The sequence below is a fragment of the Barbus barbus genome (genome assembly GCF_936440315.1).
Source record: "Barbus barbus genome assembly, chromosome: 19".
In the NCBI taxonomy this organism is placed as follows: domain Eukaryota; kingdom Metazoa; phylum Chordata; class Actinopteri; order Cypriniformes; family Cyprinidae; genus Barbus; species Barbus barbus.
The window spans coordinates 5,018,112-5,045,183 of NC_136747.1; positions in this window are offsets into that span (position 1 = coordinate 5,018,112).

Consider the following 27,072-nt stretch of genomic DNA (forward strand, 5'->3'; position numbering starts at 1 on the left):
ATTACAGTTTACTATAAATTCTTGTCTGTACATTCAGCAGTAACATTTTAACCATGTTTCAAAGACAATAGAAGTAATTATTTCATATAAAGATGTACTTAAGTCCTACTTAAGTGTGTCGAAACTTAAGTGTGTCTTTAATATAAATTTAATCTACAATAAATTTTCATTTAAATGTAATTTATTTGCAACTAAGTGTCAGAAAATTTCGTTTTTATAAGTATATTATTTCTGCATTGTAAAACTAAAATATTCTAGTTGTCCCTTAAATTAACATTGAGTAATTTAAAATTTCAAGTTCACTAAACTAAAAAATTTTTAAGTCAGCGGGGTAAGAAATTATTTTAAGTTGAATCAACTTTTTAAAAAATTTTTTTACAGTGTACTCTTTTTAAATAAGTAGTCTTTTTCTATAGAATGTTAAAGTGTTTTTTTTATTCACAAGGGCTTAGCAACAACCCAGAAAAATGAGCATAGAAATATTCAGCTACATTTTTAAAGGATAGTGAATTTTTCTACATTTATATATATAAGTACAATTTTTGTTTGTTTGTTTGTTTTTGTTTTTGTTTAGTTTTTTTGGAAAATGCCCCAACTGACAATGATGATCCTATAATTTATAACAACATAACAAATAACAACATAAAATACTGGTTGAAATCTTAGGTTAGACAGTGTAATGCCTTTTGGCAGTGAGTTTTGTAATTACAATATAAGCACAGGCATAAATTTCATTAATGTGCTGAAATTTAAATGGGGACTGTGGTTTGTCGAGGGTGGTCTCGCCCCTGCAGGGGGACACTTTCACATTAAACAGCCTGTAATCTCTGCTACACGGCTTTGAGTTCCTCATTCATCATCTCTACCTGCCAACACACATCAAAACAGCGAGAGGATGGCAACAACATGCATTTATTCCTAAATCATAGCAAGGCTTTGGAGGTTATTACTTTCATCTATCAGTGCAATGCCGCAATGACTTGGTTAATGTTGCATGGAGGACTTGTGCTGGGCTGTGTGATGAATTGAACAAGCCAGAATGCTTATATTACATAATGTTACGTTTATTCCTTTAAATTAATATGTAAGAAGTGGACTGTCTCTACAGTTATATACCCTTTATACATAAAGCTTTATACATACTCTTTATTAATATCAGAAGATTACTCGAAAAGAACAAGTCAAATAACAATTTGTATAAAGTGTTTATGGTGTGTCGTCTTCTTTTGCGGGAGCTTGATTACCATATACTGAACTTTTAATCTATGGTAACCATTTCCAGAGCAAAGTAATTGAAGAGACATGCAAGTAGTGATGGTATGTTGCCATGGACAGCAGTGAAATATCCAGTTGAGTTCATTATACTAACTAACTAAATACATAAAAATTAAATTAAATAAATGCACAGTGGTTCAACTGACTAATCATAATCATGTATTCCAGAAATCCACAGATTTGCAGATCAAGAACCATTATTAACCCTCGTGCTGCGTTCTGGTTATTATGACTTGGAGAGGATTTTGGGTATTTTTCCCAAAGTGCCATTTTATTTTATTGGACTAAAATTTACTGACTTTGCTCACACAGGGTAGAACCACTTTCCAAAAAAATTTGTGATAATGGTTGTACTTTTCGGATTTTATACTCCAACCTTGTTAGACTTGTGGTGTTTCAGTCAAAAATGACCGGCCTACAAAAAACGGCTAATACATTTGTCGTTATGTTATATTATTACCAAATATTGGATTTAATTAAATTTTTTTATTTTTTTTTCTCTATTTCTTTTGGAACCTCATTGAGTGAACATAAGGCCTATGATCAATCAGCTCCAAAAAGAAAGTCAAAATCTGTGTTATTTGAATGAAAACACGTTAACAAAAAGACTGAATCCAAGATTTGGCAATAATATAGCATAACAAAAGATTTACAACCAATTTTTAAAAGGCAGGTAATTTTTTGACACCAAATTAGGTAAAGGCTTTTTAGCCAACCACAAAAGATCAAAATTACTCAAGAAATCGGCGCAATACTGCATAGACTATCAGCTTTCATTATTCACACAACTAATATAATTGATTATTTTACTAAATGGCAATCTATGTATATGAAATATGTTTTGTAATAGGCAGACAGACCTGAAAATTAAAACTGAAAGTGCCAACAGCATTAATGTCTTGGTAAATGTTTACACAATTATACAAGATGAAGCGCAGCCATGCGATCTTTAATTGAACACAAAAACTGTGTTATTGAATTAGACACCAAGGCTTCTGTTTTAGCATTAGGAACTGTATTGAGCAACAAACAAAAACGTATTGAGCCAGAAATGATGATCTAAAACATAACACATTGTCACATTTCTGCCAAATAAATGTTTTTTGTAAATATTCTACTGCGTGATCAGACTCTGGAAACAATTACTAACAGTTTCCTGATGGATGAAAAGTGATGTTTTTACCAGCGGTAAACCACATTCTTATTGCCACCATAACTTGCCACAGATATAAAGACCTTGCTCGCAAAGCTGATACAGAGGTTTTCCATGCTGATTTGCTGGAGACCCCCTCTCTCAGGGCTTCCCTCGGGGCACGGGGACCTTCTCTGGAGCTTGTGGGAGAGAAGGAGCTTTATGTGTCTCATGGTGAGTCATTTGAGTGTAAAACCTTCCACTGCTGGAGACCACAGTCTGCTGACAGCTCACTTTTCAGTCTGTAATGAACCCACTTTCTCCACACATGTAGAACAATTCTGACCGTAAGCTTAAAGGAAAAGTAAAGTTCACCCAAAAATGAAGACTGTCACCAGTTACTCAATCTCATGTTATTCCAAACCTGTATTACTTTTTTCCATCTGAAAGTAATGCAGAAAAGTTCTAAAGAATGTTCACTTCTCCTTTCCAAACAGTGAAAACAGAACCTTCAAAAATGTACTATAAAAATACCATACAAAAATCTTTGTGCTACTTAATATTTCCAGAATCCTATAATAATGGAGTGTAGCGTTAGTTCTGGCAGGTCACGTATAGTCAAGCTCGCATCAGCTGACTCTCAGCTGATCCCCATCTACCTATAGGAATACGACACCTATCTAAGCATCCATATATAAGGTCCTCAGTATTATAAGCAGTTTTCGCATTGATCAATAGCAAATTACCCTCCTCCATCCCCAACTCCTCCTTTGTCAGTCAGGATCCAGCCTTCTGATTGTCTTTTGAATCAGACAAATTCAAAAATGTGTACATAAAATTAATGAACTTAACAAATCTGCAATACTTTTGTTGGTTCTGTTGTGTTTACCCTGGGGGGTTATCGCTGCTCTCCCTGCTCTCATCCATGCTAGGCGAGCCCTTTAAGAACCGGTTGCTTTTCCACAGGCTAGAGAGCCAATACAGAGCCAGGTCTTACGTCACAATACGTTTCATGTTTCGGTTCACTAGCGCGGCACAACAGGCTTGTTCGAGGTGCCATGCAGACCGATCGATCGGCACACAACACACTAAAGCACCGCGAGAGCGATCCAAAAGCATAAAGAGCAGTCTGCTTTCCAGTCTCTCCCGCAGCACCCCGATGCCTCGCACCGAACGGTCCGCGCAACGCCGATCCATCCCGAACAAGCCTAAACAAACTATCAACAATGGCGGACGTTGCATTGCTATTGATGTTCATAACTTTGCGAACCTACATCAGCATCCAAACAGGGAGACTCAAACGTGTTCGTGTTTAGCTGCTATTTCAAATATGGTGGTCCAAAGTTTCTGTTCATCTTATTGGTCACGGTAACCCCACTCCCAGCCCCTGACGCAAGTGGTTCTTCCTTCTAGCCCAGCAATGTTTTGGTGCTACTTACAAACCGCTTTTCCTGGTTCGGAGCCGGTGCTTTGGGTGTCGAAAAACAAAGAACCAGTTTGAAGCTACGCTCCGAACAAGCACTGGAACTGCCTTGGTGGAAAAGGGGTATCAGTCGCTCTGGCTCCGGTGCAGATCTCCAGATCTCCACTTTCCTGCTCCGCCACCATTGGTCGGCCCCCTGGAGTCGGCGGCCATCCTTCCTCCATGGCTCCTCCCTCCGTCGGCTCCACCTTGGGCCATCTTCATGGCTGTGGCCTGGATCCACCTGTGCTCCTCCTGCTCCGGATCCCTCCTGTCTCTTCCCTGGCTCCTCCCTCCTTCATCGCCCCCCTGGTCTCTGTCTGCCGGCCCCCTCCCGGGTGTCTGTCATCCTCCTGAGCCGCCTCCAAAGTATAATAATAAAAAAAGTGGGTACAGCTTTTGTGGGCAGTGTTATGGGTAACCCATTACAAGTAACCCTAGTGACGTAGTCAGATTAATTTTTTCAAGTAACTAGTAAAGTAACGCATTACTTTTAAATTAACAATGAAATATCTTCTCTTTTTTTTTGCAAATAAATAACGCAAGTTACTTTGTTTTCCCATTTATTCACTGACACATTTCCTGTCCCCATATTGAGTGAGTGCAGAAGCACTTCCTTCAGTCTGAGGCTTTACAGCCACTTTTGGTGTGAAAGGGCCTTTACAGCCAAAAAAAAACAAAAAACTTTGGTCCCTCTTCAGGAACTCGAGCTGTGTCTGGAGACGCTTTGGGGACGCCTTCAGCGTAACCGGCTCTGAATACAAGTGAAATCTGTCCAAAGAATGGGCGAGACATCACGGGCGAGGTGACGTAATGACCAGCTGGTATAAAGCACGTGCGGTGAAACCGGCGTCAGCTTTTTGTTATTCAGCAACCGCTACTCTGTGTGTGTCTGTCGATCTATGAGGTAAGACTTATTTAGTGTTGTTTGTTTTACAGTCACTTGAAATAAGCTCCACAATGTGCAGGGAACTAGCACTTGGGCAAGAGCAGATCGCATTACAGGCTGTGTGTTCTTCACTGCTGGGGATGCACACAGTCCGTGTGTGCTCTGCTTCAGAGCAGAGCACGCAGAATCAGCTCTTGAGGGAGCTGACTGCCCGCTTTGTGAGCGTTTGTCACTGCTTATACTTGCTCTCAGAGGGCTCTCTTTGAGGAGGGAGTTTTCACCAGCGTTCCTCGTGATACCGGCCCCATTTTCGCCGAAAAGGGCGGGGCGGCGGCTGCGCTCGTGGGGATCGCAGATGGATCAGGTGGAGGGAATGAAGACGGTTTCGCGGTTTCGCATCGCGGTTTCTTCCCCCCAGAGAAAGAGGGCTTATTGTGAACGAGGATCTCACGGTTCTGGTCCCGCCGCTGCTGAGGCACGGCAGCGAGTGAGATTGCACGGATTGCACTTAGATCTGGTGGACGGGTTGGAGACGGGTTCGCCCTATCTCCACCGGCTGTAGCACCCCCAACCGATGTTCCAGCTCCTCATTCAGGGGGCATCACTTCTCGTACTCCCCAGATTGTTGGAGTCAGAGTGGCGCTCCCGTGCCATAGCTTTCTAGCAGAAGGCGGATCTGCGAACCGTCATTCTTGCTGGATAGTCTTCGGCTAAAACATCCTGCCGCCTATGGCCCAGGACTTCTGAGGGCCGGCCCCTCTGGGGAAGAACGGTGTACACCGCGGTACTCGGTGCCCGTCTCTCCTCAGTACCCTCAGGAGATCGGGGGTCTCTAGAGCAGCTAGTTCGGCTTTCTCTTTCAATTTTTTTTTAGCACTCTCACCCTGCACTTTCACAAAGTGTATGGATGCTGCGTTAGCTCCACTTTGGCTACAGGGCATCCGCATACTCAATTACATCAACGATTGGTTGATTCTCGCTCAATCAGAGCGGATGGCAGCTCAACATCGAGATGGTGTTCTCGCTCACATGAAAGTGTTGGGGTTAAGACTGAACGCCAAGAAGAGTGTTCTTTCTCCATTACAGAGAACCACTTATCTTGGTGTGGTGTGGGATTCCACCATGATGCAGGCACGTATGTCCCCCGCTCGGATCGTGGCGATCCTCACAGAGGTCAGGAGAGTGAAAGAAGGCCAGTCACTCACTGTCAAGCAGTTTCAGAGACTGCTGGGTCTGATGGCAGCTGCGTCCAACGTGATACCTATTGACCTGCTGTACGTGAGACCCCTACAGTGGTGGCTCAAGATCAAGGGGTTCTCCCCGAGGGGAAACCTGCTTCGCATGATCAAGGTCACGCGGCGGTGCCTACGTGCCTTAGACATGTGGAGACAACCTTGGTTCATGTCTCAGGGCCCGGTGCTGGGAGCTCGGTGTCGCCACGTAACGCTAGCGACGGACGCGTCCCTCACCGTTTGGGGAGCGGTCATGAGTGGCCACCCTGCCTGCGGTCTGTGGAGGGGTCACCATCTCGCTTGGCACATCAACCGGCTGGAGATGCTGGCCGTGTTTCAGGCTCTGAAACGCTTTTTCCCAGACCTAAGAGATCACCATGTGTTGGTGCACACCGTCAACACAGCGGTGGTCTCTTATATCAACCACCAAGGAGGTCTGCGGTTGCACCCCCTGTACAGGCTGGTGCACCAGATCCTTGTGTGGTCCCAGGGCAAACTTCTCTCATTAAGAGCAGTTTACATCCCTGGGCATCTCAATGTGGGAGCAGACATCCTGTCTAGACAGGGGCCGTGGCCCGGGGAATGGATGCTTCACACCGAGGTGGTGAAGAAGATCCGGAGAGTGTTTGGCCAGGCTCAGGTGGACCTCTTCGCCACTCTCTGGTACTCTCTAGTTCATCCAGCTCCACTGGGGATGGATGCCATGGTACAGACGTGGCAGAGGCTTCATCTGTACGCCTTCCCCCCGATTGCTCTGCTCCCCGGAGCTCTAGAGAGTGTGCCGGGACAGGGTCCGGCTGCTGCTAGTAGCCTCCGTTCTGGCCGGGCCGAGTGTGGTTCTCGGACCTGATTTCCCTCCTCGACGGCTCTCCATGGGAGATTCCCGTCAGGAGGGATCTATTCTCACAGGCAGGAGGCACCCTTGTGCACCCCCGCCCGGAGTTATGGAGGCTGTGGGTGTGGCCACTGAGGGGGCACGGCTCATAGCTTCCGGTCTCTCAACCGAGGTTGAGACCATCCTCCAATCCAGAGCTCCCTCAACGAGGAAACTGTACACCCTGAAGTGGAGACTCTTCACTTCATGGTGCAGAGATCGCCAGCTCGACCCAGTTAACTGCCCAGTTGGTACAGTGCTGGAGTTCCTGCAGGCTCGACTCTCCGCAGGGTTAACCCACTCCACCTTGAAGGTCTTTGTGGTGGCGATTTCGGCCTATCACGCCTCTCTTGGTGGACAGTCAGTGGGTAGACACCCCCTAGTTACACGTTTCCTCCGTGGTGCACTGAAGCTAAGGCCCCCAGTACGGTCCCAGATTCCTCCTTGGGACCTGGCTGTGGTGTTGGATGCTCTCTGTACGCCTCCCTTCGAGCCTATTGAGGAGATCTTGGATCGCCATCTCACCCTGAAGACTGTGTCTCTTCTGGCGATTTCTTCTCTAAAGAGAGTTGTAGATCTGCAGGCCCTGTCAGTGGCCCCTACTCACTTGGACTTTGCGCGTGGCATGGCCTCGTGCAGGGTACATCCCCAAAGTTCCTTCCGTCACGCCACAGCCTGTCGTACTGCAGGCCTTCAGTCCTCCTCCCTTTCGAGAGCCTGACCAGCAAAGGCTTAACTGTATGTGACCAGTGTGAGCACTGGACGTATACGTCCACAGAGCTGCCCTGTGGAGAAGGGCGGACCAACTTCTGATTTGCTATGGTCCCCCTAAGAGAGGTCTTCCTGCTTCAAAGCAGACCCTCAGTCGGTGGATTGTCGATGTCATTCACATTGCCTACGAGTCCTCTGATCTCCCCTCGCCGATGGGAGTCAATGCTCATTCCACTAGGAGTGTGGCGGCCTCCAAGGCCATCCTCGCAGGTGTCCCAATACAGGACATCTGCAATGCTGCGGGATGGTCTACGCCCCTGACCTTTGTCAGGTTGTATGGCCTGGACATGTGGGCCACTCCAGGCTCTTCCGTCCTCTTACCCTAGATGTGCTCCGCATGGATACACACTGGGCAGGGATTGGTAAGTCTTGCAGTGTGGATATCTCGTTCCCCAAAGCGTCTCCAGATGCAGCTCGAGTTTCTGAAGAGGAACATCTTAGGTTATGTATGTAACCCCAGTTCCTCGAGGGAACGAGACGCTGCGTCTCCAGGCCACACTTCCGGCATACCTGCCAGCGCTTGCTTCATTCTAGAAGCTGACGCCGGTTTCATCACACGTGCTTTTATACCAGCTGGTCATTACGTCACCTCGCCCGTGACGTCTCGCCCATCCTTTGGACAGATTTCACTTGTATTCAGAGCCAGTTATGGTGAAGGCGTCAAAAAGACGCAGAAAAAAGCGTCTCCAGACGCAGCGTCTCGTTCCCTCGAGGAACTGGGGCTACATACGTCAAGTGTGCTTTATTGTCAATTCTTCCACATGTACGGCAAATACATACAGAGATTTGAAATTGCGTTACTCTCAGACCCTTGGTGCATACAGTTAACATTTAAGACACTGACAGTAGACGTTCAAATACAGATAAATACAGTTTAAACATATGTACATACAACTATACAGATATACAAATGAGGACATTGAAGAAAAATAAAGAAAGAGATGGATAAAGTGGCATAAGGCACATGGCAGATAGAGTGCAAACCAGTTAAATAAAACAAAACTGTGCAGATATATGTGTAGTGCAAGAAGAGCTCATCAGTCTGTTAAAGTGACAAGAGAACAGTCTTTTATCAGACTATCCGAAGAGGTAGTTTGCAGTCAATGCTGGATGAGGTAGTGATCAGTCCAATGCTGCACAAGTGACAGGTGCTGGTCACAGTTTTTAAGTGGGTGGGGGGGGAGTGTAAGGGTCCTGGGGATGTGGGGAGCGGGTCGTAGTATCAGTGTTCAGTGTTGCATGGGGTAAGAGAGGGGAGGGGGGGCAAGGACGGGAGGGAGTTCAGCTTCCTGACAGCCTGATGTATGAAGCCGTCCTTCAGTCTGCTGGTCCTCGCCTGGAGACTCCGCAGTCTCCTCCCTGATGGCAGCAGACTGAAGAAGCTGTGTGTCGTGTGGGTGGGATCACCTGCAATGCGGAGGGCTTTGCGGGTGAGATGGGTGCTCTAAATGTCCTGGAGGGAGGGGAGAGAGACACCAACGATCTTCTCAGCTGCTCTCACTATGCATTGAAGTGACTTGCGGCAGGATGCGTTGCAAGCGCCATACCACACAGTGATGCAGCTAGTCAGGTTGCTCTCGATGGTGCCTCTGTAGAAGGTGTACATGATGGGGGCCGGGGCTCTGGCTCTTCTAAGTTTGCGGAGGAAGTAGAGACGCTGCTGTGCTTTCTTGGCCAGTGCTACAGTGTTGTTAGTCCAGGAGAGGTCCTCTGTGATGTGCACACCCAGGAACTTGGTGCTGCTCACTCTCTCCACAGTCGCACCGTTGATGGTCAGAGGGGCATGCTGAGTGTGTACTCTCCTGAAGTCAACAACAATCTCCTTCGTCTTCTCCACATTCAGAGATAGATTGTTGTCACTGCACCACCCGGCCAGGCAGGTCACCTCGCTCCTGTAGTTTGTCTCATCTCTGTTGCTAATGAGACCCACCACAGTCGTGTCATCTGCAAACTTAATGAAAAGGTTGGAGTTGTGTGACGGTGTGCAGTCGTGGGTCAGCTGTTGAGGGATGATGATGTTGAATGCTGAACTGACGTCTATGAACAGCATCCTGACATATCTTTTTTTTCCAGATGTTTGAGGGCTGGGTGGAGGGCAGTGTCGATGGCATCATCGGTCGAGCGGTTGGACCTCTATGCAAACTGGAAGGGGTCCAGGGAGGGGGGGGGGGGGGGCAGACTTGATGTGGTGCATGATTAGCCGTTCAAAGCACTTCATGAGAATAGGAGTGAGTGCTATTGGACATACCTGCACAGTTCTCTCTGGTCAAAGCAAGCTCTCATTCCCCAATACAGCACTTTCTGCTCACGTTAAGCAAGAAACTACAGAAAAATGTGTTGCACTTTGCTGTAAAGATATCAGACCGTTTGACTTTGTTGCCGGGAAAGTCATGGCTTGTTGACATTGTTCAGCACTTTGTTAATGCAGCAGGTAAATATGGTACATTTGATGTGAGAGATGCTCTGCCACATCCAACCACTGTGTCTCGACATGTTGAGGGAAAAGCACAGGCCCTGCAGTCGTCTGTGGCAATGGAGATAAAGCCCATCATTGAGATGTATGGGTGTGCCATTACAACGGATATATGGACTGAGGATTACCATAAGACTTCATTCATATCCAGCACCATTCATTACACAAACAATGATTTTGTTCTTGTTTCAAGAGCATTGTTTGCGGCTCCATTCGAAAACGGCATGTCAAAAACAGGAGAGAACATAAAAAAACTTGCTGTTCCAGAAACTAATAGACAGAATAGACACAGAAACAGAATAGACACGTCACTGCTTATTGGCCGTGTTGTGTTTGTGACTGATCGCGGAGCCAACATAGTTGCTGCTCTGCGTGGGTACACCAGGCTGAACTGCAATGCACATATCCTGAACATCATCCTGTCCAGCGCATTTGCCCCAGACGTGTGGCCAAGACACCTGAGCTGTCTCAACTGTTGACCAGTGCAAAAAAACTGATAAAGTATTTCAAACATTCAGGACTGCAGAACAGCTTGAAGACATCCCTCAAACAATCCATCGAGACCAGGTGGAATTCAAATCACGATATGCTGGATTCAATAATTCAACAGTATGAGGAGATCTCCACATTGTTGATGGCCAATAACCAGTATGACAAAATTGCACAGATAATTGAAAACAGTTTGAAAACTGTCGTTGCGTTTCTCAAGTTATTTAAAGAGGCTACGAAAACTCCTCTCCAAACGCATCACTTGCGCTGCCATGGTCCGTCAGACTCCTTGAACACTGCCAAGCAGCATCCCTCGAGCCTCTGCTCTCTGAAGTTGCCAGTGTGTCTGTCTCACGTCTGGAAGAACTGATGGGCACTAGTGACACATCAGCAAATCCCCTCCACATGATCTACAGAATTGCAACGTTTCTGACTCCCAAAATGTGATTGCTACGGATGTTGTGCCCAGATGCAAGAGATGACGTGATCAGAGGTGTGTAATATGAAAGAATAGGTAATATATAGGCTATATTGTTTTAAATATTAGCCTATGTTATTTAATTTGTTTGTAGACATATTCTAAAGCGAAATTACAGACCTTTTACACAAATAATAGATTATTCGCATAGGAATAAGTTTAATAAAGTCAAGAATGAAGAAATAAATGACAATGAATACAAATCTTTAAAAAGTAATTAAATTAGAGTAAACTACAAACAAACTCATTTTAATAGTCTACGAATTAAAGGCTATTTTATTTATTTATTTATTTTTTACACTCTAATTCAAAGGTGCAAAAGAAATTATCCAAAAGATGAAGTTTGACCAGGTCCTGACCACAGCACAGGATGAGCCACCACCAGCCAAAAAGCAAAGCTTCTCTGACCGATTCACAGACTGGGAAGACGGTGTATCCTATATTTCAGCACCAAAGCCCATCGACGCTGAAATAGCAGAATATTTTGGCAGCCGACTCACGGACAAACCAGATCCAGAGAAAGTGCTTCAGTGGTGGAAGTTCAACAAAGAGCACTTTCCTGTCCTCTCAAAATTTGCGCGTTTTATTTTGAGCATTCCCGCATCTAGTGCGCCATCAGAGAGGGCATTCAGTGTTTGTGGGCGGATCTTGGAAGAAAGACGCACAAGTCTGAGACCGCAGTCAGTCAGCAATATACTTTTCCTTCACAGTAATATGGAGTAAGCAATGTAAGGTCCAGTGATCACATTTGTTTAAGTAGGCTACTTTATTTTTTAAATATTTTTTTTAGTATGCCTATTTATTTAGGCTATTTCCTTTTTGCAATAGCCTGTTAAGCAAGCTATTTTGAATGTGAAATCTGTGAGATTTCTTGAGGCATTCTATTTGTTTTATTTATTTAGTTTTGTATTTAATTTAAATTATATCTAGCCTATTTTCTAAGTTCTGTGTGTTTATTTATTTAATAAGTTAAAGTTATTTCATATTTGGCTTATTTAGCCTACTTACAGGTAAACGGTCTGTTAGGAGTTCAATTGTTTGTTATTCGTTTAATTAATCGTTTGTTGCATGTGTGTATCATGCAGTAGCCTCTACGTTTTAAAATGGAGGTGCCCATATTTTTGTTTTAACGGTTAATATTTTATAACGGTAATAAAAAAATACTCAATGTTTTTTGTCACGTGTGGTGCTTTGGTTTAGCATTACTTCACCTTATTTAAACGCAATCATGTTTAAAGCCTGTTATTCTGGATATTAACTTATTTAGTTTGAGTATTTCTGAAAATTTTTCACAAGCTCTGAGAGAAATCCGCGGGAGCGGGCGGGAGTGAACACAAACATTGCGGGCACGGGCACGAGTGGAACTCGCAGGTTGCGGGAGCGGGCGGTCCTGGTCAGAAATTCAGCGGGAGCGGGCGGGTGCGGGTTTAAGAAAACAGTCCCGCGCAGGGCTCTAGAGCGAAGTAGTCGGATGTAGTCCAGTTTATTGTCCAAAGAGCGTACGTTCGCCAGTACGATGGTGGGGATAGCTGGCTTGTGTGGGTTGGCCGCTAGCCTAGCTCGGATACCTCCGCGCTTACCCCTCTTCTGCTTCCTCTCACGCCACTTGTAGCGCCTCCGCTGTGGGCGAGATGCAGTAGTGGGGGTCGGTGATGGAGTAGGCTTTTGGAGCAGACCGAGGTCCCGCAGCTCTTCGGCGTGTGCTGAGTTTAACTCTAAAAATGTGATTCTGCCGACATCGAGCAGAAACTCACGACTGTATGCGCGCTTAAAGACAGGTAGACGTGACGAAGATGTACAAAAACATTGCGACTTACAAGACAAAAAACACTGTTCTGTCGGGAGAGAGAGAAGCCGCTGCATCTGAGCGCGCCGCCATGTTGAGAACATACATAACCTAATACGATTTTTATTACTAATAAACAAATAAGTAAGCACAGCCCAGGTGACAAAAGTATAAAAAAGTAACAATGTGTAACTTTCCAAAAAAGGTAACTAAGTAACACAATTAGTTACTTTTTAGGGAGTAATTGATTACTTTTTAAAGTAACTTTCCCCAACATTGGTTGCGGGTCAGTTTGACATGGTTCCATGCAAAACAGTAAAGATTAATGTGAGAGCAGAAACACCCATTGTAGCTTGGCCGACACTAATATAAATATATATATATATATATATATATATATATATATATATATATATATATATATATATATATATATATATATATGGCAAATGTAATAATTCCCATGTATTTTTGTTGTTGTTTTGCATTAGGGGTCAATTTGACCCACTTATTTTTATGTTCAAAATTATTTTAATTATTATAATATTATTTCCTCTGCCTTTTTGTTATGTCTGGTTCTCAAACACTTGTGTTTTAGTGCTACAAACAGTCTGCTAATTGAGATCCAAAAAAATAGCAACCAAATGATCTTTGACAGAATGTTTTACTGTTAAAGTAATTGTAAATTATCCTTGGATGAATCAGAAGATGAGTCTTCAATTTTAAGTAAAGATCTACGCCATTTTCATATGGAAATTTTATTCAAATCAAGCTCAGTTGGTCAATTGAGGTATTTACATGAAAGCCTTTCCATCCAATTAAGCATCAATCCACTTATAAAATAATTATTTAGGTGAATGTAAACATAGCTACTGTCGTCTTTTCACGTGCGTCCCCAGCTTCTGCTCAAGCTAGCACATGGTTATAACCCTCATTCTTCTCCAACTTCATATTTTCAGTGTGAACTTACACAAAAGGTAACAAAACAAAGAAAAAAAACACTGAACAAACGCGAGCGATATAAGATGCCACCTTTCACAGTGACTGAAACTTTAGTTCCCACTCGGTAGAGCAACACAACAAAGGAGAACAGTCTGGATCGCTTCAATGGATGTTATCGAGTCAGACTATAGACAGAGGATCAAATTAAACCTCTGTCAGAAAGCTGTGACCCAGCAAACCTGTGGAGCCTGAAGAGCAGGCAGGTGGGGTTCCCTAGAGAGCATCAGCTTCTGGGGCTTCGTGACGTCACACATCCTTCAGGAACACACTGACACTAATCAACAGGCTATAAAATAGGTCAGTGTCATTTCATTCGACCAAATTATCTAAACTTCAAACAGCTCTGAAGCCAAGAGACTGTCAAACAATTTAGACTACACTAATATTATGATTAGGTTAAATATCTTCACAGATATATAAAATAGAGATTAGAGATTAAAATCTATGAAGAACACAACAATGTCAGCATTTGCACAAAATCTGAATAGGGCAACTGTCCAGCTGATGATACTGTAATTAGGGATGTGCCCGAATCCGGTATTCGGAAAGGTAATGATGTGTTCTACGGCAACCGTAAAGGGAATAAATATGATATATACGAGAAAAATATATTTCAGTGCTTTCAGGGAGCCATTATTAATATGGGGGACAGTGAAATCACTTAAGAATGCGCGTTTGCTTTTTACTTTCACTTTTGAGATTCGTGATCACACGCAGCCTAATCTACTAAGGAGTGGCACTGCTTACCACACATTTCACAAGATTATATGTTTGTAAGTGGTGCTCAGGATCTGCAAATGATTCCACATCGTCTCATCTCTCCTTACCTCTCTCTGTTTATGTGGTAAGTGAATTTTATGTACTAGGCTACTGCTAGTATGCGGCTAACCATGTCCCTTTTGTGGCTCCGTAGAACGCATTATTCGTTTTCCGTGCCTTTCTGAATATGAATTCACTATTTGGACAGCTGACATTCAGGGCTGTAGAGGTCATCTCTAGGTCCTGATCCACCATCTGATCTGGATACAGACGGGATCTGGGTGGCTACGGTGACCTCGGAATAAGAGTGAAACAGACTAATATTAGCTTAGATGCCATTCTTCTTACGATGTAACAAGTACATCGGGTGTTATGGGAAGTGTTTATTCCTTTAACAGATTTGAATTACAGAAATGTGATAGTGTGTTATGTGTATCCTAGGATAAAGAGATGGGTCTTTAATAATATAGAATCTAAAGCGGCAGTGTGTCTGCCTCCTAAACAATGTTAGGTAGACCACCCACAGTTGATTTTGATATTCTAGGTATTATCAAATGGCCAGAGTTTTCAGATTGCAGCAGACATTAAGGACTATAATGCAATATGAGCTTTCTTAAATACTGAGTAGCTAAACCATTCAGGACAAGATTGTCATTAGCAAGATTTGAAAATGTATGCAGTTTTTAATAGGGAGCCAGTGCAGTGTTGACAGAACCGGGCTAATATGGTCATACTTCCTGGTTCTAGTAAGAACTGCCTTTTGGACCAGCTGGAGTTTGTTTATAAAGGGCGCACAGCAACCAATAAAGCATTACAATAATCTAACCTTGAGGTCATGAACGCATGAACATTTCTGCATTTAACATTGAAATCATAGGTCATAATTTAGATATATTTTTAAGATGAAAAAAATGCAGTTTTACAAATGGGTAACACTTAAGTATAGGGACCAATTCTCACTATTTACTAGTTGCTTATTAGCATGCCTATTATTAACATATAAGTAGCTGTTAATTATAATTAATTATATAATGAATTAACTGTTAATTCGTATCTATAAAGCACATATTCTGCTTGACCATATTCTACATCCCTAATCCTACCCAATACCTAAACTTAACAACTACCTTACCAACTATTACTAAACTGCACATTAAGAGTTTACTTTAGACTTCCCTCTCGGGTGCTTAAGACTTTTTACACCTGCACCATCGAGAGCGTCCTGACGGGCAGCATCACTTCCTGGTTCGGGAACTGCACTATGCAGGACAGACGAGCCCTCCAGAGGGTGGTGCGTTCAGCGGAACGTACCATTCACACCGAGCTCCCTGACCTGCAGGACATCTACAGCAAGCGGTGCCTGACCAGGGCCAGGAAGATAGTGAAGGACCTCAGCCATCCCAACAATGGACTCTTTTCTCTGCTGCGTTCAGGGAGGCGCTTCCGCTCCATGAAGCGAACACAGAGAGAATGAGGAGGAGCTTCTTCCCGCAGGCCATTCGGAGTCTTAACCTCTCTCCACTCTAAGCACATCACCCCACACTTCCACTTTGCACATTTTCATTACAATCTGCACTAATTTGTAGAAGGTCACGTAAGGATAAATGAGTGGGACTTACATACCATTTGTCTTTAGTATTCCTTTTACTCACTTATACACTTTACTGCACTGCACAGCACATGGACACTTTATCACTGACATACACTTTACTTTTTATAGAATCTACATAGAATCATATTCTATTTTTATTCTTCATATCTATTTTTATTCTCATATCTATTTGTTATTTTATTTTATTGCTAGTTTATTTCTATATATATGTTTACTGTACTTTTTCGATTTGTATTTTTGTAAACTTGAGGTTTTTCTTAATTTTGTTGGACAATTTGTTGGACAGTCGTACAATGCATTTCACTACATGTCGTACTATGTATGTATATGTATGTGACAAATAAAATTTGAATTTGATTTGAAAATTTATTGAGGCAAAAATCTTAGTTAATGGTTTGTTAATACTGAGAATTTGACATTAAAGGCTAGAAACATGGCTTTCAAAGGAAAGATTGCCTTGGTTCCTAACTGATGATGAAGAATTTACAGAGCAGCCATCAAGTGTTAGACAGTGGTCTAGGTTATTACATTTGGAGGCTTTTAGTTCGGGAATTAACACCTTTTTTATAATAATTTAGCAGAAGGAAATGAATAGTAAGTTAGTTTTTTATATCAAGTATGGGTCACACTTTATATTAGGTGGCCTTAACTGCTATGTCCTTATGTTAAAAAATAAGTACAATGTACCTATTGTGTTCATACTGTATTGCAAACCACTATTGGTGCTATTGAGGTGGGATATGGGTAAGGTTAGGGACAGGTTTGGTGGTATGGGTAGGTTTAAGGGTGGGTTAAGCTGTAAGGGATGGTGCAAACAGTGTAATTATAAATGTAATTATAGAAATTAATTCCAGATGTTATTACATATAGGTATTTTTAAAAATCTAAGTACAATGTAAAAGCATGTATGTACACAATAAGTGCATTGTACCAAATTATTAATTTAGTAGTTAAGGCTACCTAATATAAAGTGGGACCCAAATATGCATTCCGTTAATTTAGCAAATTGGTATGTTTTGTCAGGCCACAAAGAAATACACAGCTTAGTATCATCAGCATAACAGTTAAAACTAACACCGTGTTTCCTGATGATATCTCCCAGGGGTAACATGTAAATCATTAAAAGCAACGATCCTAGTACTGAGCCTTGTGGTACTCCAAACTGCACTTATGATCGATATGATAATTTTTTATTCACTGCTACGAGTTGATGATGGTCAGATAAGTATTATTTGAACCATGCCAATGCAATTCCACTGATTCCAACATTTTCTAATCTATTCTAGTCTAGTCTAATACTTACATTTAAAAGTGCAATCTGGTATTTTCTCTCAAAAACTGCATGCAATGTATCTTGGGATATTCTGGACCATGGAAGATCCATCAGTATCCTTCATTGCCCTGGAAACGAAGGACGCATTTCGAGGCCAAATTTGAAGGAGCCTTTGAATTGGGACAGCCTTCATCATGTCGCAGTGACACAATCAGGCTTTGAATCCAGTCTTTGAAATAGGGAAAATCTGGACTGGGATGCAGTTTATGATAACTGTGAGAAATAAAATAATTTCCGGAAAATTCAATAATTGTTGTCAATAATTATTTACATTTCAGACAGAAAGATTGTGCTTCCAAATTTTCATAACAGATGAACTCATAACAGAACAAACTCTTCTCAAATAGAAAACATAAAATAATGATTATAACACATATTATGGGATTATTTGCTCAATTGTAAAATGGAAATGTTCTCTCAGTAGTTCGCACTTACGAGAAACTGATTTTTTTACTTCTTGTCCAATAAAAAAGGGCTTTCATTATAACGCATTCAACCCAGCATCACCTTTCTATGGATTGCTGCACAAGACCACCCACATTCCTAACATATACCTGATGCTGAACAGTGATGCAGGCAGGAGGCCTTTAACTGAACGCCAGGAGGCTTCTGAGATCCTTGTAATTAATTTGTAGAGGCTTAAAATGGGTAATCTAATGCAAAGACCTAAAGAAAAAAGAGTGTGCCAATTTGAGATGAAGGGGTTCAAGCCAGTAAAAACCTCAACCACTCTGTCAGGGTTTATTTTGTGATAATGACCAGCTGACTGTGCATTTTTCCATACTTGATTTCTATATCAGGGCAATATTGTGCTTATTTCTGTAGTGGGTCAATATTGCATTGAGAGAAAAAACAAAAACAAAAAAATCAGATAACTTGCATCAGTGTATAATAAGTCACAATTTATTAGTACATTTGGATAATATGTAAAATACCAGTAAATGAAATGAAAACATGCAAACATAAACACATGTATTTTTGTTCCCATCACTCCACAACAAATCCTTCACATTTAACAGTATTCAGAACAGAATAGGGAAGAACAATTTAAGAATAAAACTAATTAATTTTAGTGGCATACAATGTAAACAGCATTTATTATAAATGCCAAGCTTAAAAGAATTTATTTCAAGCAAAACTTAAACTACCGCCATGTGACAAGTGCATAAAATTTGTCTCATGTACCTTGGCACAAATCCAAGCTTGTGCGTTTTGTGTATGGGTTGCATCCTTGAAGTTAAATGCATTATATTCATCTTAGATTTACATAAGACTAAGCGTGGCCAATTGTAACTTGAATGTGCAAGGCTTCCAGTGTCATTAGTTTCAAGTTATTTTAGTTGTTCAAAAACAGTCCATTATGCTGCTTGATTTACAAGCTGTAAATCAAAAAAAGCATTTTCATCATATTATTTTAACCGATTATCATAATTATAAACACATTTACTGCACTCTGTTATATATCAGCTAATTAATCAGAATCTCGCATATTCACAGAAAATTGCTTACTTCTAAATTGAAAAGTAAGGCAGATAAGTGGCAGCATGTTTTATATATATATATATTAATGTTTTAAATGCTTTAAAAAAGTGACTTATAATCTGAAAAATACTGTAATTCTTCGTCAGAGCAATCATTGTACAAACCCCTTCCTTGAAAACATTTTCTAGCACACTGATAAAAAACTTCTGCAACTTATGAATTTTGGGAAGTTATGTCAGATTGGTATTGGCTCTTTCTGCCTGTTCTTCTGTATGTTGTGTGCAATATAGATCACGTGGTCAGTGAAAGGTCTGTGACTTAGACTATGTGTTCTGTACTACATACTGTACAACTTTGTCAAGTCAGAGCAGTTGCTTTATGGTACTTTTATATTATGCAAAGAAAAACAGATTAGATGCAGAGATGTCCAAAAGAAAATAAGGTACAGAAGTAAGCAAGAGAGTAAAGTAGTAGCATCTAAAAATGAGAAACAGAGACGTGAGGATTGCACTGGATGATTTTTGCCAGTCCTGTCACACACCACAACAAGCATCTGCTGGAATTCCTTCACAACAGAAGCTCTGAAGCCCGAGGTACGAAAATCACAGGGTGTGCATGAGAGCCCAGAGGAAAAGCTTAATCTCTTTTCCTGCCTCCCTTTGTCGGGTTTGCAGTTCTGAGAAGAGACGCACGTATGTGGCCTACCATCACAATTTCCATTCACATGCTATCTGGGAGCCGGCCACTGAATATTTAAAGACGAGGAAAAGAGAAATGACAGGAAAACCGGAAAGTACTTATCTCATTTTAAAAGAGGGACAGAAGCAGCGAGGGAATGGATGGTATTGCCTTTAACTGGTTACAGAGACCTTGACTGAGGTATGAAGTATCAGCCTGCCTTCAGAAACCATTAGAAAGCAACTCCAATGACAGTTTTCAGGATTAGCAGAGATGTCACTTGGGCATATGTGCATTTAAAGTCACTGTATACTCACAGACACACAAATTAATCCACCATTCTAGTCTGTGATTTGAGAAACAGGAGATTGCCAGTCACGTCATGAGTGCATATGGAGAAACAATCACATGAATATGAGAGACAAACCATTAAACTTTATCATGGATGGAAACTATACTGTTACATCTATACACCGCACAGCATCCAAGACCTATAGGGCTTACAATGCATTTTCATTCAGTTGGGATTGGGAGACATTTAATAATATCATGATCTATTGAACATATAAGAAAATCTCAAGCTTAAAACGATGCTGTAACTTCCAAGTTAAATAATGTGCTTCATTTTTTACATTGCAACATAAAAAGATGACACATTTAGCTGGAATAGGTGAAAATATGGGACGTTCCGGGTTGTCACAGTAAATTAGATTGCATTAATTAAAGTCTGTGTAAAGCGATATTAAAATATGAGTTCTGAGTTTGTCACACAACAGAAAAAATGTGTTATTACCACCCAGCCAAATTTGAATGATAAAAAAACGGCCACGTAACTAAAATAAGCAGGACTCTCCACGCTGACACCAACTGTCAAATACGCTACAACCTGAATGGATGCTACTGATATTACCTCTAGTAGCGTAATTGGATTTATACAGCCATACATGTTTGAGCGTGCAAGTTCGTTAGTGCTGCAGTGAGTTGAAAACCTCCTCGTCTTCAAGGCCATAGATATACGGTCAAGGTGAGCACGGCTCATGTTTGCTTAGCAACGGCAAACACCACGAAGAAAGAAGAGAAAGTGGTAAAGCTTGCGTTTCTAGATGTGAATTGTGAACTCACCATGTTTTTAAATTGTATGTATTCTGCCACATATTGATGTCTCTGGGCTAAGAACCAGGTATCCATTCACCCTAGAACCGTCCCTGTCTAGAATCTGTATATCTAACATCACAGACTTTCAAAAAGACAAAATAAGAACTTGACCTTTCAACAGTTATTATAGTGTTAGGGGCGGGGCCACGCTCTGTGACTCCATTGCGTCAGAGCCATCGTTTTAGCCCCACCCAAAAAATCCTGAACACAGAATTGGTGAAAAACTGTTTAACGGTTTAACTCCACAATTCAGTACATAGTTCAGAGTCTTTGTAATGTGTTTCAGCAATACATTTATAACATTTGTAATGTGTTTAGAAACAATCCTCAGAATTCTTTTTACACGGACTTTAACAAAAGAATTTCACTGATACAAGTCTAGAATTGTTTTGAATGTATCTAATGTTGAAAAATGTACTCGACACAATCAATCTGTACCACTTGCTTGCCAAGGTATGTTATTATTGCCTTCCAGACTGGTATTTGGCAGTTTGAGATAAGCCAGGTATTTTCATAGTGATACACCCACGCCTGTGCATTCAGCCCAGTAAACTTAAATATCCTTCACAATGTGCAGATCCAAAGAAACCCCAAGAAGATTCTGCAATTTAAACTCATTCTGAATTAATTATCAGTCAGAAGTAACTACCACTAATGACGAGAAAAATCTATCATTATATTAACTGAATTAAATGATTTTATTGACCATGAAGAAAGATAACTTTCTCAGAATTCTCTAATTTACTCAGTATGCTACACTTGGCATATTAGACAGATTTCCATGCTTTTTCCAAACCTGCTTGTCCTATGTAAGGTCACATGGATACTGGAGTCTGCTGATGCATTGCATTGTGTTATATCTAATTTAACGGATTCTGCAATGGGGCCTCATTTTTAATTTTGCTATGCTGTCACACTTTTTGGAATTTGGGTGGAACCTTGCACTTTGATTGATGATACAGCAGCTGGAGAGCAACTATACATAGTGACTTTCAGTCTTATAGGCAGCAACAATTTTAAATTCTGACACCAATTTTGTACACCAAATTGACATTACGAAAGCTCTTTGCTCATGCTGTGAAATGCTGAATAAAACACAAGACAACACAATTGACCATCCTCAATCTAATGATTTGTATATTAAGGCTAACAATTAAAAAAACACACAATAATGCAGCAAGAACTGCAAGCACAGTGAAAATGCACCATCTAGAAGTGGAATCTAGAAGTTTTTTGACAGTGTGCAATCAGATCTTTCTTTCCAGCTCCTCCATCAACAAACCCATTAATCACAGCTTTTCTGGTCAGGAAAGAGTCAGAATGAGGCAAACACAGATCATTTAGACTGATTATGTGGTCTTTGTTTGAGTACTTTGTTTGATGTCAATCTCTAAATAAGATGGAAAACACCAACTCTGGTTCCTACGTACTCACACTGCAGGAACATGACGTGAGGCATGTGCTGAGGACAATAAACCCTAAGAAGGCTACAGGACCCGATGGAGTGCCAGGCAAAGTGCTCCAGACCTGTGCTGATCAGCTCGCTGGGGTCTTCACTAGGATCTTTAACATCTCCCTGTCACTGGCCACTGTTCCACCCTGCCTAAAATCTGCCACCATCATCCCAGTCTTTAAAAAGCAAGACTCTATGAATCTGAACAACTACAGGCCAGTTGCCCTTACTCCCATCATTATGAAGTGTTTTGAAAAACTGGTCCTGTATCATATTAAGGCCATCCTTTGATCCATATCAATTTGCCTACAGGGCTAAACGAGCCACAGGAGATGCCATTGCCTTGGCTATCCACTTAGCTCTGCACCATCTGGAACACCAGCAAAGCTATGTAAGGATACTTTTCATTGACTTTAGCTCTGCTTTTAATGCCATCGTACCAGACATTCTCATGGACAAACTGTTGTACCTGGGCTTTCACCAAACCATCTGTACATGGATCAAGGACTTTCTGACGAACCATTCCCAACATGTTAAACTTGACTTCCACAAATCGACATGCATTACACTTAACATTGGAGCCCCCCAGGGCTGTGTACTGAGCCCGGTCTTGTACACCCTGTATACACATAACTGTTCACCTGTCCATCCTTCTAACTCCATTATTAAGTTTGCGGATGATGCAACCATAGTTGCATCTTATCTCAGGTGGAGATGAATCTGCATACCGAGAGGAGATCCACAGACTGACGGCCTGGTGCTCAACAAACAGCTTGGTTCTGAACACCTCTAAAATCAAAGAACTGATAGTCCCTGCCCTCTACTCTACATCAATGGAGAACACTTGGAGAGAGCGGAGACCTTTAAATACCTAGTTGTCCTCATATCTAGCGATTTATCCTGGGCAGCCAATACCACCGCTATAGTTAAAAGAGCACGACAGAGTCTCCTGAGGGTGCTTAGAAGAAACAATATGGACAGGAGACTGCTCATCCGCTTTTATCATACAAGTCGAGTCTGTTCTGACCTACTGCATAACAGTGTGGTATGCAGTTTGCTCTGTGGCTGACAAAAAGAGACTGCAGGGAGTGGTGAGAACAGCAGAGAAAATCATTGGCTGCCAGTTGCCACCTTTGGAGGATGTTGCCTCTACACGCTATCTTAGCAGGGCACAAAACAAGAGACTGCTCCCATCCCGGTCATGGCCTGTTTGAATTGCTGCCATCTGGCAGACGCTACAGATCAGCCAAAATTCACACGAGCAGATTCAGAGACAGTTTCTTTCCGAGAGCTATAAACATTCTGAACAGTTATCTACACATAAATGTCATTGCACACTTATCAGTTAATATGCTGCTCTACACTTTTTGCACTTTAAGACAACCCTTGTCTTGTCTCTATCATTATATTATACTTATGTTTTTGTGTTTTGTGTTTTTACACCACAGAGGTGCTTTAAATATTTTGTTGTTTCTCTGCTTGCAATGACAATAAAAGATACACTGCAAAAAATGCTTTTCTTACTTAGATTTTTTGTCTTGTTTCCAGCCAAAATATCAAAATATTCTTAAATCAAGAAGGATATTCTAGACAAGTAAAAATGATTGTCTTGTTTTCAGAAAAAACAAGTTAAAATTAAGAAAAATAATATTGTTTTCTGTTTGACATAAGATTATTTTTCTTACCCCATTGGCAGAATATTTAGCTTGTTTCAAGCTAAAACTCACTTAATTTTGACTAGATTTTTTTTCTGAAAACAAGACAATCATTTTACTTGTCTAGAAAATCCTTCTTGATTTAATAATTTTTGGATATTTTGGCTGGAAACGAGACAAAAAATCTAAGTAAGAAAAGCACTTTTTGCAGTGTATTCTATTCTATTCAAATCAGCCGAATAAAAGTAGTCATATGACTCATATACTGTATTCCAAGTCTTTTGAAGTCATATAATAGCTCATTGTTTTTACTCACTGATAATCATTCCCTCCAGTTAACTCTCAAGAATAACTGCCATCACATAATTGGGTCTCTGATTTGTGAATAAATCAGTTTGATGGTAAACCAGATAAACTTATTCACTGAATTGAACAACTTACTGACTTGATACCAAATATTTGGCCCCGTTGCACAGAAGAAAGTGAGATTGGGAGCAACATAAAGGGTGATTAAATGATGACAGAAATATAATTTTGGGGTGAACCTTTAAGCTTCCTAAGGTATATTTTATCTGTGCAGCACCTCTAAAAGGCCTTTCTTTTTCTCTAGCAAACTCGATAAATGCTTGGCGTTCATACCTCCTGTGTGTCCTGAATTTTTCCCTTTAAGCTTCTGGAACTAACTCGTATCTCATGCAATGAGCCCATTCTTCATGTATTCACACTGCTTTGTTAACTTTTGAGCTCTAACCTTTTTAACTTCAGCAACGCCTGTCTCTCATGTACTTAACTTAAAATCCTGCACCTTGAGCTTCTGTTGATTCACTCATAAACCAAGTGTCTTTGAGTGAACTGAAGCAGGAGCCACATATGGACGATCAGGGCAACTCTTTCCATGAATATTAGGTTAGACTGAAATAATTCCAGTCCAGCATATGAAGAGCTTGATCTTTGTTTGAGGTAGGATCAGGGTCAAACGTCATGGAGTCGTGATAGATGGACAGCACTGCCAGTCTTCTCACCTCAGTGTTGTTGAAATGTTTCACATGATGTCAGAGTAAACAGACGTGCATTTCGGAGCATTTCTGCAGCATTTCCAACAAAGAAAACACAGCGCTGCTCCAAGATAAGATTCTTGGAAAATACCAGTGAAGGTCAAAGATAGGTGAAGCAGGTCATAAAACGGTGAAAAAAATGTGGAACAACTGTGAATTTGCTTGGAGCTGACTGATCTTCCAGACATAGAAGAGTGGCCTTCAAGAGGCCTACAGCAACTCTGAAGGTTGAAGAACCAAAAATGCATTAGCAAAAAGCACAACTGGCACAGTGAGAGTTGGTGGTGACAGCGTCATGCTTTGGGAATCCTCTCAGTGACAGGAACTGGGAGACTCATAAAGAAGGAAGAATGGATGAAGCTAAGTGCAGAAAAATCCAATAAAATCTGCAGAATTCCACCGGAGCACTGGAACCTGGAAGATGATTCGTTTTCCAACAGGACAGTGACCCGTGATGCTTTAAAAACATCACGTTAGTGACCTGGAACGGTCCTGTTTAAGTACAGATCATTCAAACTGAGCATCTGTGGAATGATTTTTAAAAAATGCTATTGCAGTTTCCATTCAACTGATTCAACCATCTTTTTACACTACGTTATAAAATTAATTAGAATTAATGCCTAATTAGAATTATGGAGTGTCTATTTCAGCGTTGGGGGTAATGCATTACCAAGTAACGCGAGTTACGTAATCAGATTACTTTTAGTAACTAGTAACGCAGTACTTTTCAATTTAGAATGAAATATCTGAGTTACTTTTTACTAATAAGTAATGCCAGTTACTTAATTTCCCATGTCTTGACTGACAGCTCTCATGTTGCCATGTTAAGAGAAATCTCATCTCACCTGCACAAAAACAGATTCACAATTCCTCAAAATGAATAAAAACAGTCAAATGTAAGCTCAGAATATTATACAAACCTGCAATAATTAAATAAGACAAATATCATGTATGTATTTAATCCCATTTTATTAACCAGTGTCTTTGCTACTGACCTTCGATGATCCAATTCAAACATACTAAGCAAAAATCACAAATATGTGTTATTGCTGAATAGTGTTGAACTTTCTTCTGCGTCATATTCTTCATGCAATTTGCTTAAACTGCGTCCTCTACTGTACAGACATGAAATTACATTTCCTTCAGCCTGAGGCGTGTTCATTTCACTTTTGGTGTGAACGGGCTTTTACATTTGTAAAAGAATAACTTTTTTATATTAAAAACAAACAAACATGCCTTGCCCATTAATCTAGTTTCTTTCCTAGTGTAAATGCAAAGTGTGTCATTTCTGCAGCCCTAGTGGCACCACACGATATTACACAAACCTCAAATGTCAACTAACGCCAAACCTCATTGTTCTCGCACCTCTCATGACCCAACATCATACTATTCGAGGTTTGCCACCATATTTTTTATCTCCAGTAGACTTCCTGAGATTTATTGAGATTAGATTGTGCCTCTTTGACTACTTTGTATTCGTCGATATACAGCCAAGGCTGATATATAGGCTAATATTTGCACTTTTTGAATTATCGCAATCATTCAGTAAGTTTTTCTGTTTGGCTGATAAGTGCTGGTAGCTGGACTTTTATTTTGATAGTGCCTGAGTCATTCAGGAGCTCCCATTCCCATTAGTTTATTAATGAAGACGGATTATTTGTTAGAAACTTTAAACAAAAATAGCAAATAGAATATTAGTGAAGAGGATCCCCCTGAACCTTTGCAAGCATGGCTCTTATCGGACGTTTCTGTGTTTGTTGTTGTCTCATACTTTTAGATACGCTGTTATTTGAAAATGCTACCGCTAATGTTAGCTTCTAATATACGGTTTTATCCTGATTAAAGCTGTAATACAGCAGAATACATGATTGTGTTGTAGCATTTTTGTAACAGTATTGCTTGCTACCACGGCAACTGGTAAATCCCGGAGTTTTCAAACTAAAATGGGGTCTACAGCGTTTTTGAAGGTCTCCGTTTTCGAGGGTCGAAAACGCTAGAGTAGAAAACGACAGGTGTAACCATAACAA